Source organism: Brassica oleracea, chromosome C9 (assembly GCF_000695525.1).
Source record: "Brassica oleracea var. oleracea cultivar TO1000 chromosome C9, BOL, whole genome shotgun sequence".
In the NCBI taxonomy this organism is placed as follows: domain Eukaryota; kingdom Viridiplantae; phylum Streptophyta; class Magnoliopsida; order Brassicales; family Brassicaceae; genus Brassica; species Brassica oleracea.
Genome location: NC_027756.1, coordinates 44,373,815 through 44,385,403, shown reverse-complemented (window position 1 = coordinate 44,385,403; position 11,589 = coordinate 44,373,815).

Sequence of the window (11,589 nt, the reverse complement as noted above, 5' to 3'; positions counted from 1 at the left end):
GAACTGCGAAACGAGAAGAAAGTTAGGGATTCTTTGTCTTTTAGAGAAATATGTAGCAATCAATAAAGTAAGTGAGCGACAAACCTTTCCGTGAAGCCCCGACACTATGCTCGAGTCTCCTTGCTGCGAAGATTCCCCGTCACAGCCCTTGGTAAACTTCCTCTTCCGGCCCTTAGGCTGAGCAACCGGAACAACATTAGGAGCACGCAGCGCTAGAACGATCTCCTTCCTGGCCGGCGGAGGAGGCATAGAGTCAGCAGCCCTCTCCTTATCTTTGACGAGAATCGGAGTCGTGGACAATACAGCAGGTAAAGCCGAAGCATCCGGAATGACCGAGCCTGCGAGAGTTCCCGTATCTCGCGGAGTTACGCCCTCGGTCCCATGACCCGGAGCAACGGCCAGTGCAGAAGAGGACGGTAACTCGGCGCCGGCTCGAACCTTTTCTTTCTCGGCTTGGCGACGAACTAATTTCTCTCGAAAGGAGAGATGGTCGGCAACGCAAGCTGGTACTTTGACCAGAGAAGTCGGAATCGGTGCCGGAGAGGTGGCCTCTCCCATCTCCACATCGGAACTTCGCTTGTCACCATGGGAAGAAGACATGTTAAAAAGAGAAGATTTGGAGCTAGAGAGGTTTTGGAGGTTTGAAAAAAGGAAGGTGTGGAGCAAATGAATGCAAGAGCTCACTACTTATAGAAGTATGGGCTCGGAATTTAAACATTTTCTCGAGAATTCTCTTCGGCGGAGTTTGAAGTAAACTTCGTTCAATACGCCTAACTTCGCCGAAATCTTTAAACCGCCCGCAAGAGTCTCGACTCTAACGAGCTGGGGGGCTAACTGTTGGGGTCGAAAATGGTTACGACAAAGTTAACGTCCAAATCCCCGAAGAAGAAAACGTATAAACCTTCTTTGACAAATACTTTTTCGAAATAGATTCTTCTTTACGAAAAACTTTGCAGAAGAAACGCGAGTCATCGGACAAGAGCTCGAAAAGGATTGCTACGCAGCAACCGAACGCGTGTTTCGCTTGGTCGCTGTATAGAAATTGAGCTCGAGCCAAAGCTCGGTTGCTACATAGCGACCGAGCGTCCGTTCTGCTCGGTCGCTACGTAGCGACCGAGCTCTTCCGAAAAGTCGATACGACATTAGTCCATGCATTCTCGTCTACCCTTCGATGCTATCTCCCGAAGACCGTAGCGAACCCATTTCACGTTCCCCGCCATTCTAAGTTGTCGATCAAACTTTACCGTAAAAACCGCGAAAGTTCGTTCTTTATCGAAAGAAGCCGTAATAAACCCTTCGAGTCGGAAGACGGCCCAAAGGGACCTAAGACATGACTCGAGGCCCAACTTACGACTTCTTAACCAACAGCCCGTAAGCCGCATGATGGTTTACGCTTGGTTCGCGAGGAAAGATAAATGTCAAGTTTCCGCGGATAAATACGAAATTTTGAAGATAATTACGAAGATCGGAAAAAATGGAATATCTCCATTTTTATGCTATGGCGGCTTAAGAGCAGAAGGGGAAAAGCGTAAACCGACCCTGGAGCCAGTATATAAGGAGTCCTAGGCGAGAGGCATGAGGAGAGACTTTTTCACAGCAAACTTAGCGCTTAGAGCGATTTTAGGCAATTTTCCATTTTTGTTATTCGAGCTGCGACTCAATTAGGTTTTTGCCGTCTTAGGGTTTTAGAACTAGGAATCTCGCCGACAGCTCTCATAGCCCAGGCACTTACCTTGTTGTAAACGCTCAAACGCAGATTCAGAATAAGAACTCTCTTGCTCTCTTTTTCGATTTCTTATTTTATTACTGTTCTCGTTTCGTGTTTTGATTGCTTGGCGTGTGGTATTAGCAGATATCCGGGACCTCTGGGAAATTAGGATTCTCCTATTTTCCTAATTTAAATGGAAATCGACAGTGCGAATTTTGATTCTCACATCAATCGTTCCCATACTTGTTCCCTTAGCTTTGGAACTGGATCACCATATACAAACGTAAGATAAACCGTTTTCCCAAGAGCCACTGCTTCCACATCGATCATTCTATTACTAGAATATAAGACCTAGACCTGATGATCATTATTGTAATAAAGCGCTAAACCACCACTCCTCCCTACTGGATCTACTGTAACCAAATTATCAAATCCAAAGTGTGCTTGAAAGTCTTGAACAAATTTTGAATCTTGCTTTGTTTCTGATAAAAATAAAAAAATTGGTTTATGTTTATGCCATATCTCTCACAGATAGCTTATGGTCCACTTGCTTCCTATACCTCGACAATTCCAACTAAGTATTCTCATTTAAAAAAATATAAAGGAGCTCCGAAAGCTAGCTAATTTGGGTTTAATGATACCCTGAAATCCAAGACACCAAATAACAAAGAAACTCCAAAATTTCGATACTGCCATCATAGTAGACGTCTTCGAAAATAAAATAATAAGACGTTGCACTACTCCCAGTAAAGCCCTTAATGCCATCTCTATCTCACCATGCTGCATCTTAGCAATACGAGCCAGTGTATAAATGACACAAAACTCTCTCCAGCAAGAAGTCTTATTAAACAATTTAACATGTGCTCGTTGCCATATCTTCTCCTTCGTTTCGAGTGTTGATATTACGTGTATACGCACACCAATTAACTTAGTGTGCACACTATCACAATCGAATAGTATATCGATGTAGCACTTTAAGATCGAATCCACAGAGACCAATGATTACACTTTATTTCTATAGGATCAATATCAACCTAAAACAATATGGGGATTCTAAAGTTGATTTCGTAACAAGCAAGTAATAGATTGATTTAAGGTTTTTCAGATGATTAAGAATGCTAGCCTAGGGTGGTTTGATCGGATGTTAAACAAGTGTGAGCCAAACAATTATTCAAGTTCAATTAAGAGTAAGTCCAGAACTCGGATCACCAAGGTTGAATCAACCCACTCTCGTGGTATTGATTCCCTTGCAAGTCGGTCTTGATGCCTAAACTCTCGTTTGGATCAAGACGCGCTAGCAAGCTTTAGAGATCAAGTCTGATATGTTCACAATACACCCTAATATCTACTCTCACTGACTAGGGATGCAATGCTCATTCATAACAGATCTAGCAACATATTACACGGTTAATGAACATGTTAAACCTAGGATCTAACATTAAGCGGCCAGTTTAATGCAAGCATTAAGAATAATTATGAATGAAGACAATCAAGGGATTCACTTATCTATGTTTAACTCACGGATCTAACACCCTAACACTAAGCAAGTGGATTACTCAGCCATGGACAGAGAAATCACAGAGATAACAGATGAAGAAAACATGTTTGAATTAATAATAAAAAACAAAGAGGGTTTAGAAATCTTCTCCAAATGATGTAGAGATTCTTCTCCCTTAACAAGAGTACAATTTTTCTCTCTCAAAAATCTCTCTAAAAAGTAACGTAGAATGTCTAGAATAATAAGAAAATATATATTGCAGGTCTCTGGCGGCTGCATGAGAAAAAGGGGGAAGCCCTAGGTAAAATCCCGAAATATTTGGAAACTTCCTTAAAAATCTCAGCCGCTGGAACATGCACGTCAGACTGCTCCGCACGACTTTTCTGCGTGAAAAACTCTAAATTGTACTCTTTTTCTCCTCTTTTCTTCCAACTTGTCTATCTCCCATCCAATGCAACTCCAGACCTGTAATGACTCAAAAAGGACTAGGAAGACTCGATAAAGACTTGAAAACCAATTTAAAAGCATATATACAAGATGCCAAAAACACCATATATCAATTCCCCCAGACTTAGATCCTTGTTTGTCCTCAAACAATGTCAAGTATTAAGAACAGGGAGAAATGTTTGAAAGTGTGGGAACTCTCCTATTCCCAGCAACCATAATTTAACCACGAATCTTTGAACCATATAAGCAGTAAAACTAGGATAACACACCCTTACCGGAACCCCACTGACTGCTGTTCAAAAATCGGCTCTATACTCTATATCTCAAACCTGAAAAAGCAACACTATCGAGACAAAACTCCCTACATTCATTTAAGAGTAGCGTGAGCTTCCCATCACAGGTACTATTTAGAGTAGACGGGCTAGGTGTTAAACATGATATTTAATGGTGGAGTTAAGAGTGTTTAGGGGCTATCATTTCATTGTAGAGGATGCAGGATATCACACAAAATGGCAAGATAGGATAAATCCATTGATGTCCACAGCCTCTACTCGTTTTTGCTTTATCTGGTGCGACTGCTCCGTTTTGGATCAGCCATCTGGATGATCAGATCATCTGTCTGCTCTCCAATCTTTCAACTTGGTACCAACTCTTTTGCTCGACCTTCTTGGTGGCTCATGTTTCTTTTCTTTCTTCCCCTTCTCCATCACCTTATTTTTTTTTTTTTTTTGAAGAACTGATATGGTGATGTGACGAAGAAGGAGGTAATACATGATGGTTCTGAGTGCCACTGGTGGTTCTGATTTCGCTACCATTCTGGTTCTCCACCCCTGCTCTTGCGCAGTTCATTGGTTATGGAGCGGTTGCTCCCTTAATTTGCTTATTCTCCTTTCTGACTGAATTTCTACAGCAGTAACGAGTAAGAGACTGCGTTGATCCTTTCCTCTCCGACCTTTTTGCACATATCTGCACATATGACACTGAAAAACAAATGCATGAATGTGGAATAAAGGCTAAGGTGCAGGGTGGGAACTAGCTAAAGATGAGCTAGCCACTCAGGATCAGCAAGATGGATAAAAAGGATAAGAAGTCCTAAGTATGTTCTCGTTTCCCTGATCTAATGCCCATAACAAGAAGAATTTCAGTCAAGATTAGGTTCAAGTTAGGTGGAGTTAAGTCTACCCAGTGTAATCTGATCGGCTGAGAACTTCTGGAGAATCTAGTGAGATATGTCAGGGTGTTCCAGGTCCACATGTGTCTTTCGCCACCGCCAAGGTCATTGAATAAGATAACTAAAGCACGAGGTGGTTAGTGATCAAAATGGAATAAGGTCCTAATTCCCACAAAGTTTTGACTGACTCGACCATAAAAACTAACTCAAAACAAAAACAAAAGAAAAAAACGAGTTAGTAAACGACGAAAACCCTCCCCCAGACTTACTTCACAACGTCCCTAGTGTGAAAATAAATCAGAGTGAAGGTGAAAACAAGAATAAATATTTTTTTTTGGTGAGATACTTACTTAAGTGGAGCGGACGCTCCACGAAAATTCGGGGTGTTCCATCGCAAGATCTCCGCCTAGAGCAGTCGCTCCTTCAGCAACCCAGAATTTTTAAGTATCTCGGATTTTTCTGCTTTTTGACCTGAGACTCAATAAACTAAAACGAAAAATAAGCAAACAAAAACAAAACCAACTTATATTTACACTTACCAGTGGGTTGCCTCCCACCAAGCGCTTGGTTTAAGTCATTAGTTTGACTTGGTGACCGTGATCAGTCGGGTTAATCATGGGGGCTTGTTCCAAAACAAGCTCCACAATCAGACATGTTCAACTTCAGAACTCTGCTCAGCAACCCCTTCACAATAACTTCTCCTTTCTCTTTCAGCTCGTGTGTGAGAATTACTCCAACTTTAGAGAAAGGTTTATAGGTACCCTTGCACTTTACCTCATACTCAATGGATTTCTCATCATACTTCCGCGGTATCAAAGTCATCATAGGGTCATCCCTGACCCTTTTCTTCTCGACTTTTTCTTTCACCTTTGCATTCCCACTGAGTTTATTTGTATCAGTGTGAGGATCTCCATCCAGGACTTCTTTGATCTCACTCTTTTTACCAAGTTCCTTCTTAGGAAAAATTTCCAGATGTTCTCCACTAACTACAGAGATGCAAGAGGCGTAGCGGATTTGTGATATGGTTGGGATAGCCTTGTAGAAAACCTTCTTGTTGATGTTGGAGAACGAGACTCTCTTATTAGGCATGTCCATGATTGCTCCTACTGTAGCCATAAATGACCTTCCAAAGATTAAAGGCATCTCATGATCCTTGCTCATCTCAACAACCTGAAATTCTGTATGGAGAGTACAGTTCCCAACTTGGACAGGAAGGTCGCGAATTGTGCCATAAGGGACTGCCATGGAAGAGTTTGCAAAAGTCATAGACACCAGAGAAGGCTTAACATCAACAATGCCCAACTCGTCTACAATCGCTTTTGAGACAAGGTTCACACTAGACCCAGAATCACAAAGAGCTTCCTTGAATTTCACTCCCGCAATGGAACAAGGAAAAACAAACTTTCCAGGGTCATCAACCTTAGGCAGTACCTTCAGCGATGGTGTCAGTGCTTCAGTAAAGAGTGCCCTAATATCCTCCTGAGATTCTCTGCAATTTTTGAAGAACATATGCAATGACCGAATCTCCCAAGCATGTTCAAATGAGATATTTTGAGGAAGCCTTCTTACCATCTTCCTAAACCAAGCCAGCTATTCTGCACTAATAGGATCCATCAGATGTTTAGGTGGAATTGGATATGGAACCTTAGGAACATAGACTCGCACTGGTGGAATCTCAATAGGTTCGTCGGGAGCAGTCACTTCAGAACTAGCAGGCTGCTATGTTCTCTCTTCTGCGCCTGAAGCAGTCTCAGCAGACAGTTGCTTTGGTTCTTTTCCCTCAGGTTTCTCACATCTCAGCTCTGTTTCATTACAGTGCTCAACCCTAGGATTCATCGCATTCTTTCCTGAAAGCATACCTTGCTGCCTCTTAACACTCTCAGCTGTTTGAGCAAGTTGAACATCAATCCTCTTTATGTGGTTGCTCACAATATCATACTTTGTATTCAGCTCGGTGAACATGTTGTCCATCCTGGTGTTGATGTCTGTAAAAACCTGATTCAATGCCTTGCCCTGAATCTGCATACCCTGCAACATCATCTGGTTGACTATTCCCGACAGCTGGAACAGCTTGCCGATTGCTCTGCGGTTGTCACTGGTTGTGGTTCTGAATCTGCCTGGCCGTAGCTTGCTCCATGCTGAAGACGTGCCCTTGGTTGTTTTTCAGTAGCTGATCAACTTTGGCAGTCAGCTCGTCTATTTTCTGGTTGTCGGAACTGTTCCCTTTCTTGGAGCAATCACTCTCCTCGTTCTTATTGGCTGAGGTGGCAGCCATGTTCTCAATCAGCTCAAACGCTCCATCAGTGGTCTGAGTCATGAAGTCTCTGTTGCTGGCAGAGTTCATAGCACTCTGAAATTCCCAGTCAACTCCATCATAGAAAATTTCCAAGAGGTAGTCATCATCAAATCCATGGTGAGGACATTCTCTGCGATAGTCATCGAAGCGCTCCCATGCGTCGCAGAAAGGCTCATCAGTGAGCTGTCTGAAGGAGGTGATCTTGTTCCTCAATGCAGTTGTTTTCGTCTTAGAGTAGAAATGGTTGAGGAATGTTGATCGGACCTGTTCCCATGAAGTGAGAGAGCCGGTAGGGAGGGAGTTCAACCACCGTGTAGCTTTTCCATTAAGAGAGAATGGGAATAACATGCATTTGATGTAGTCTGGTGGTACGCCATTCACGCTAGTGAAACTGCAGACTTTTTCGAAGCTCTCAATATGCTCCATTGGAATTTCTGTAGAGAGACCAAAGAACACCTTTCTCTGTACTAGACCGATCAAAGCAGGCTTGATCTCGAAGTCCTGCCTAGTGCAAGGTGGAGGAACTATGGCAGAACGAGTAGTAGGGATGTTGCAAGGAAGGTTTCTCTGCCCGTTTGAAGCAGTATGCGCCTGTTGTTCCTGCTGCTGTGGAGCAGCTTGTTCCTGCGCTTGAATGGTTTGCTGCAACTGTTGCATCTGCTGCTGCATGAGTGACATTGCAGCAATAAGATCATCCTGATTGGCTTGATCACCCATAGTGGTGTCGGATTTTCTTGGTTGTTGACGATTTGTTCTTTCTAACCTTGCTAGCTCCTGGTTGGTAAATGTAACTAACTCTCCTTGTGCGTTTCTCCGAGTATGTCTACTGGTTATGCACCTGAAAAATTAGCTGCAACAAAAAGGATAAAGCAAGTTAGAGGTCTTAAACTAAATAAATAACCGAAATATAAAGGTAAAAAGATGGTCCCAGACAACATCGCTATTAACAAGGTGAGGTTGTTTTCGAATTGATTAAAGGCGCTAGTCTAGGGTTTCTTCTTCAGGTAAGGAAAACGCAAAACTAGCAATTATTCAAGTCCAGTTTACACAAGTCTAAACTCGGATAACTCAGGTTGAAACAACCCCTTGTCGTGGTGTTGATTCCTTTGCGGATCGGTCTTGACACCTAAACTCTCGTTTGGATCAAGACGCGCTAGCAAGCTTTAGAGATCAAGTCAGATATGTTCACAATACACTCTAATATCTACTCTCGCTGACTAGGGATGCAATGCTAATTCATAACAGATATAGCAACCTATTACACGGTTAATGAACAAGTTAAACCTAGGATCTAACATTAAGAGGCCAGTTTAATGCAAACATTAAGAATAGTTATGAATGAAGACAATCAAGGGATTCACTTATCTATGTTTAACTCACGGATCTAACACCCTAACACCCTAGACTAAGCAAGTGGATTACTCAGCCATGGACAGAGAAATCACAGAGATAACAGATGAAGAAACATGTCTGAATTAATAATAAAAAGCAAAGATGGTTTAGAAATCTTCTCCAAAGGATGTAGAGATTTTTCTCCCTTAACAAGAGTACAAGTTTTCTCTCTCCAAAATCTCTCTAAAAAGTAACTTAGAATGTCAAGAATAATAAGAAAATATATATTGTAGGTCTCTGGCGGCTGCATGAGAAAAAGGGGGAAGCCCTAGGAAAAATCCTGAAATATTTGGAAACTTCTTTAAAAATCTCTGCCGCTGGAACAGACACGTTAGACTGCTCCGCACGACTGTTCTGCGTGAAAAACTCCAAATTGCATTCTTTTTCTCCTCTTTTCCTCCAACTGGTCTACTCCAGACCTGCAATGACTCGAAAAAGACTAGGAAGACTCGATAAGACTTGAAAACCAATTTAAAAGCATATATACAAGATTGCAAAAACACCATATATCAAGTGTTAACACCCAGCTCCTCTCCAAACAGCTTGTCTGCGACTGGTTTAAAGAGACCAGCCCAAACACATGTGTAAAAGTAACAAGGCATGCTGCTCAGTCCTGAGCCACTTCCCGATACCAATCAACCACAAGTAAACCAGTTCATGTCCTTGTCTCCCATAAAAATCAAGCCTTATACATAAAGCTGCATCAACGACATTTGGACCACCTATCAACGGCCACATGAACCAAATCCAATAACCAAAACATCCATTTTTATTCCATAAATTCCAAGAAACAAACTTGCCACACAAAATTGGAAAAACTTCCAAAAACCAACTAGACCATAATATAAGACTTAAAATGCTCATAGAGCTTATTGAAGCAATAAAATAAAAAGAACTAAAAAACCCCTCCCATCCCCATAGCATAGCTATTAAGACACTCTTATCCATAAAATCTTAAGGTTTAGGTAACTGTTTAGGGTGTGAGGGACCCTTCTCTTCCACTGGCCTAGCGCCTCCTCCCTAGCGAACCTGTTTGGATGGCGCACGCTTGCGAGGTGACATGAGAACTTGAACAAACTTCGAGTTACTTCCACCTGCAACTGAGAACAATGGTTTACGCAGTCCAGTCTTCTTCTCCGCCGCAGCTGTCACTGTTCTCTCTGCATTGTCACTAATCATATCATCCTCAACAGCTTCTGTTGCCTCAACCTGCCCCATATATTTTCCTTCTCCGTCTGTGAGGTTTTGGAACTCCTCAGCAAGCTCCAAAACCGCATCTGTCTCCATCCCAGTGTGATCAGTCTCTCCCAATTCCCTTCCCTCCTCCTTAGACCATTCTAAATCCTCATTGATCTTATCCTTCTCTATAGCATTAGTTCCATCTTCCAGAAACTAACTAACTAGATCCAATCCATTTTCCATCACTCCAAGATTTGACGTTACCTGATCAGGATCAACGGGAAGTTGAGATGTTGAATGCGCAGGTCCTGTCTGGGTAATTGGTTTCAGACTCTTCTCCACCTCCTGTTGCAACCTCCCCCTATCACTCCCACCAAGTCTAATTTCTCCTTCTTCACGTGGCTCCTCTCTGCTCCTACGCACTGGCTTTTTTCCCCTTGTGGTGAACTTCTTTCACCTCGTGTTGCACGAGAAGACCGACCCCTCTCCTCCTCCGAGCGACATCTTGTTTGTTCCCATCGAGAGCTGCGGTTTCTTGAAATTCCATCCTCAAATTTGTTATGATTGCGGTGTGAAAATGATCTCTTGTTTCCACGTTCCGACATCCTTTCCCATTTTGTTTCTTACTCCTCATACATCTTTCCTTTCTCCTTTCCTTGATATCTACTTGAGTCCTTCTCATTCTCTTGATTGCCCCCGTCCCCATTAATCACCACTACTTTGTAACTCCTTGAGCGATCATCTTTTCTGACCGCAACCCCATCCCTGCTCTCCTTCTTCTTCTCCGGGCTCTTTGGATTCAAAGGGCAGTGCTCCAGATCATCACTGAGATTGAGGCAGAGAGAACAATACCCAAACAGCTTCTCAAACTTTAGAGTCACTAGAGCCTCATCTTCCTCGTAATATTCTCCACCTTTGAAATCCACCGGTGTCTCAAAACACAACTCCTTGCATCCATCTACAATTACCCGCATTTTACCATAGTCAAGATCTACGTCTGTGGTTTCACCAATAGCATCACCAATACTCTGGAACGTAGGGGTTGACCAGAACTCTGTGGGAACACCCACAATCTTGATCCATAATGGAATCTCCGAAGGGAAATCTCTTGCCATCCTTGGTTGCCATCGAGCCAGTGCTATCATCCAGTAATCAAAATGATACGGTTGCATCTCCAATACCGCCACAATGTCCTCCTCCGTGTCAAAGTGAAACTGGAACCTTCCTAGTCCCAGATCCGCTCCCACAACTCTCTCTTCCACCTTCCAGATTTTTGGTAACATCACAAGCAGAACCGTGACGTCTTGTTCCTCCGGGTTCATACATCTCCCGATCAGAGTCTTAGAGTAACTCTTGATCAGATCGGAATTGTCAAAGTGAGGTATTGAGATCTACAGCTGCTTGCGATTTCCTTCTCCATTCTTCCCGTCACCAGCCTTTCCCACAAGCGGAGCCTGAGTCATGATCACCAATACCAATAGCAAAAAAACAAGATACTTAAGCTCGTATGATAACAGAAAAGAAGCTGTGATACAAGAGAGTAAAGCCCGGTTCCTTATATAATGATACTCTAAGCTAAGTACATCGCGCCAAGATCCTAACCCTTTAAGAGAAAATCCTCCATGATTGATTCGAGAAATCTTTAACCAGAAGTCAGAGTATCGATTAAGACTTCCCAAAACGCCAAAGTAAATCGTATCCATAAATCAAATTTTCCTCTTATCACAAACGTATCGAATTGTAATATTTATACTTTCTATAACAGACAGCAGAGATCTCGTTTTGAGGATAACGAAACTCCTACCTCTTAACTCTTGTGTTTGATCCTTTGGATTCCACATCCATTCTGAGGATCTTGATAATAACCATTTCTGATGGATCCCAATCGTATCTCCGTC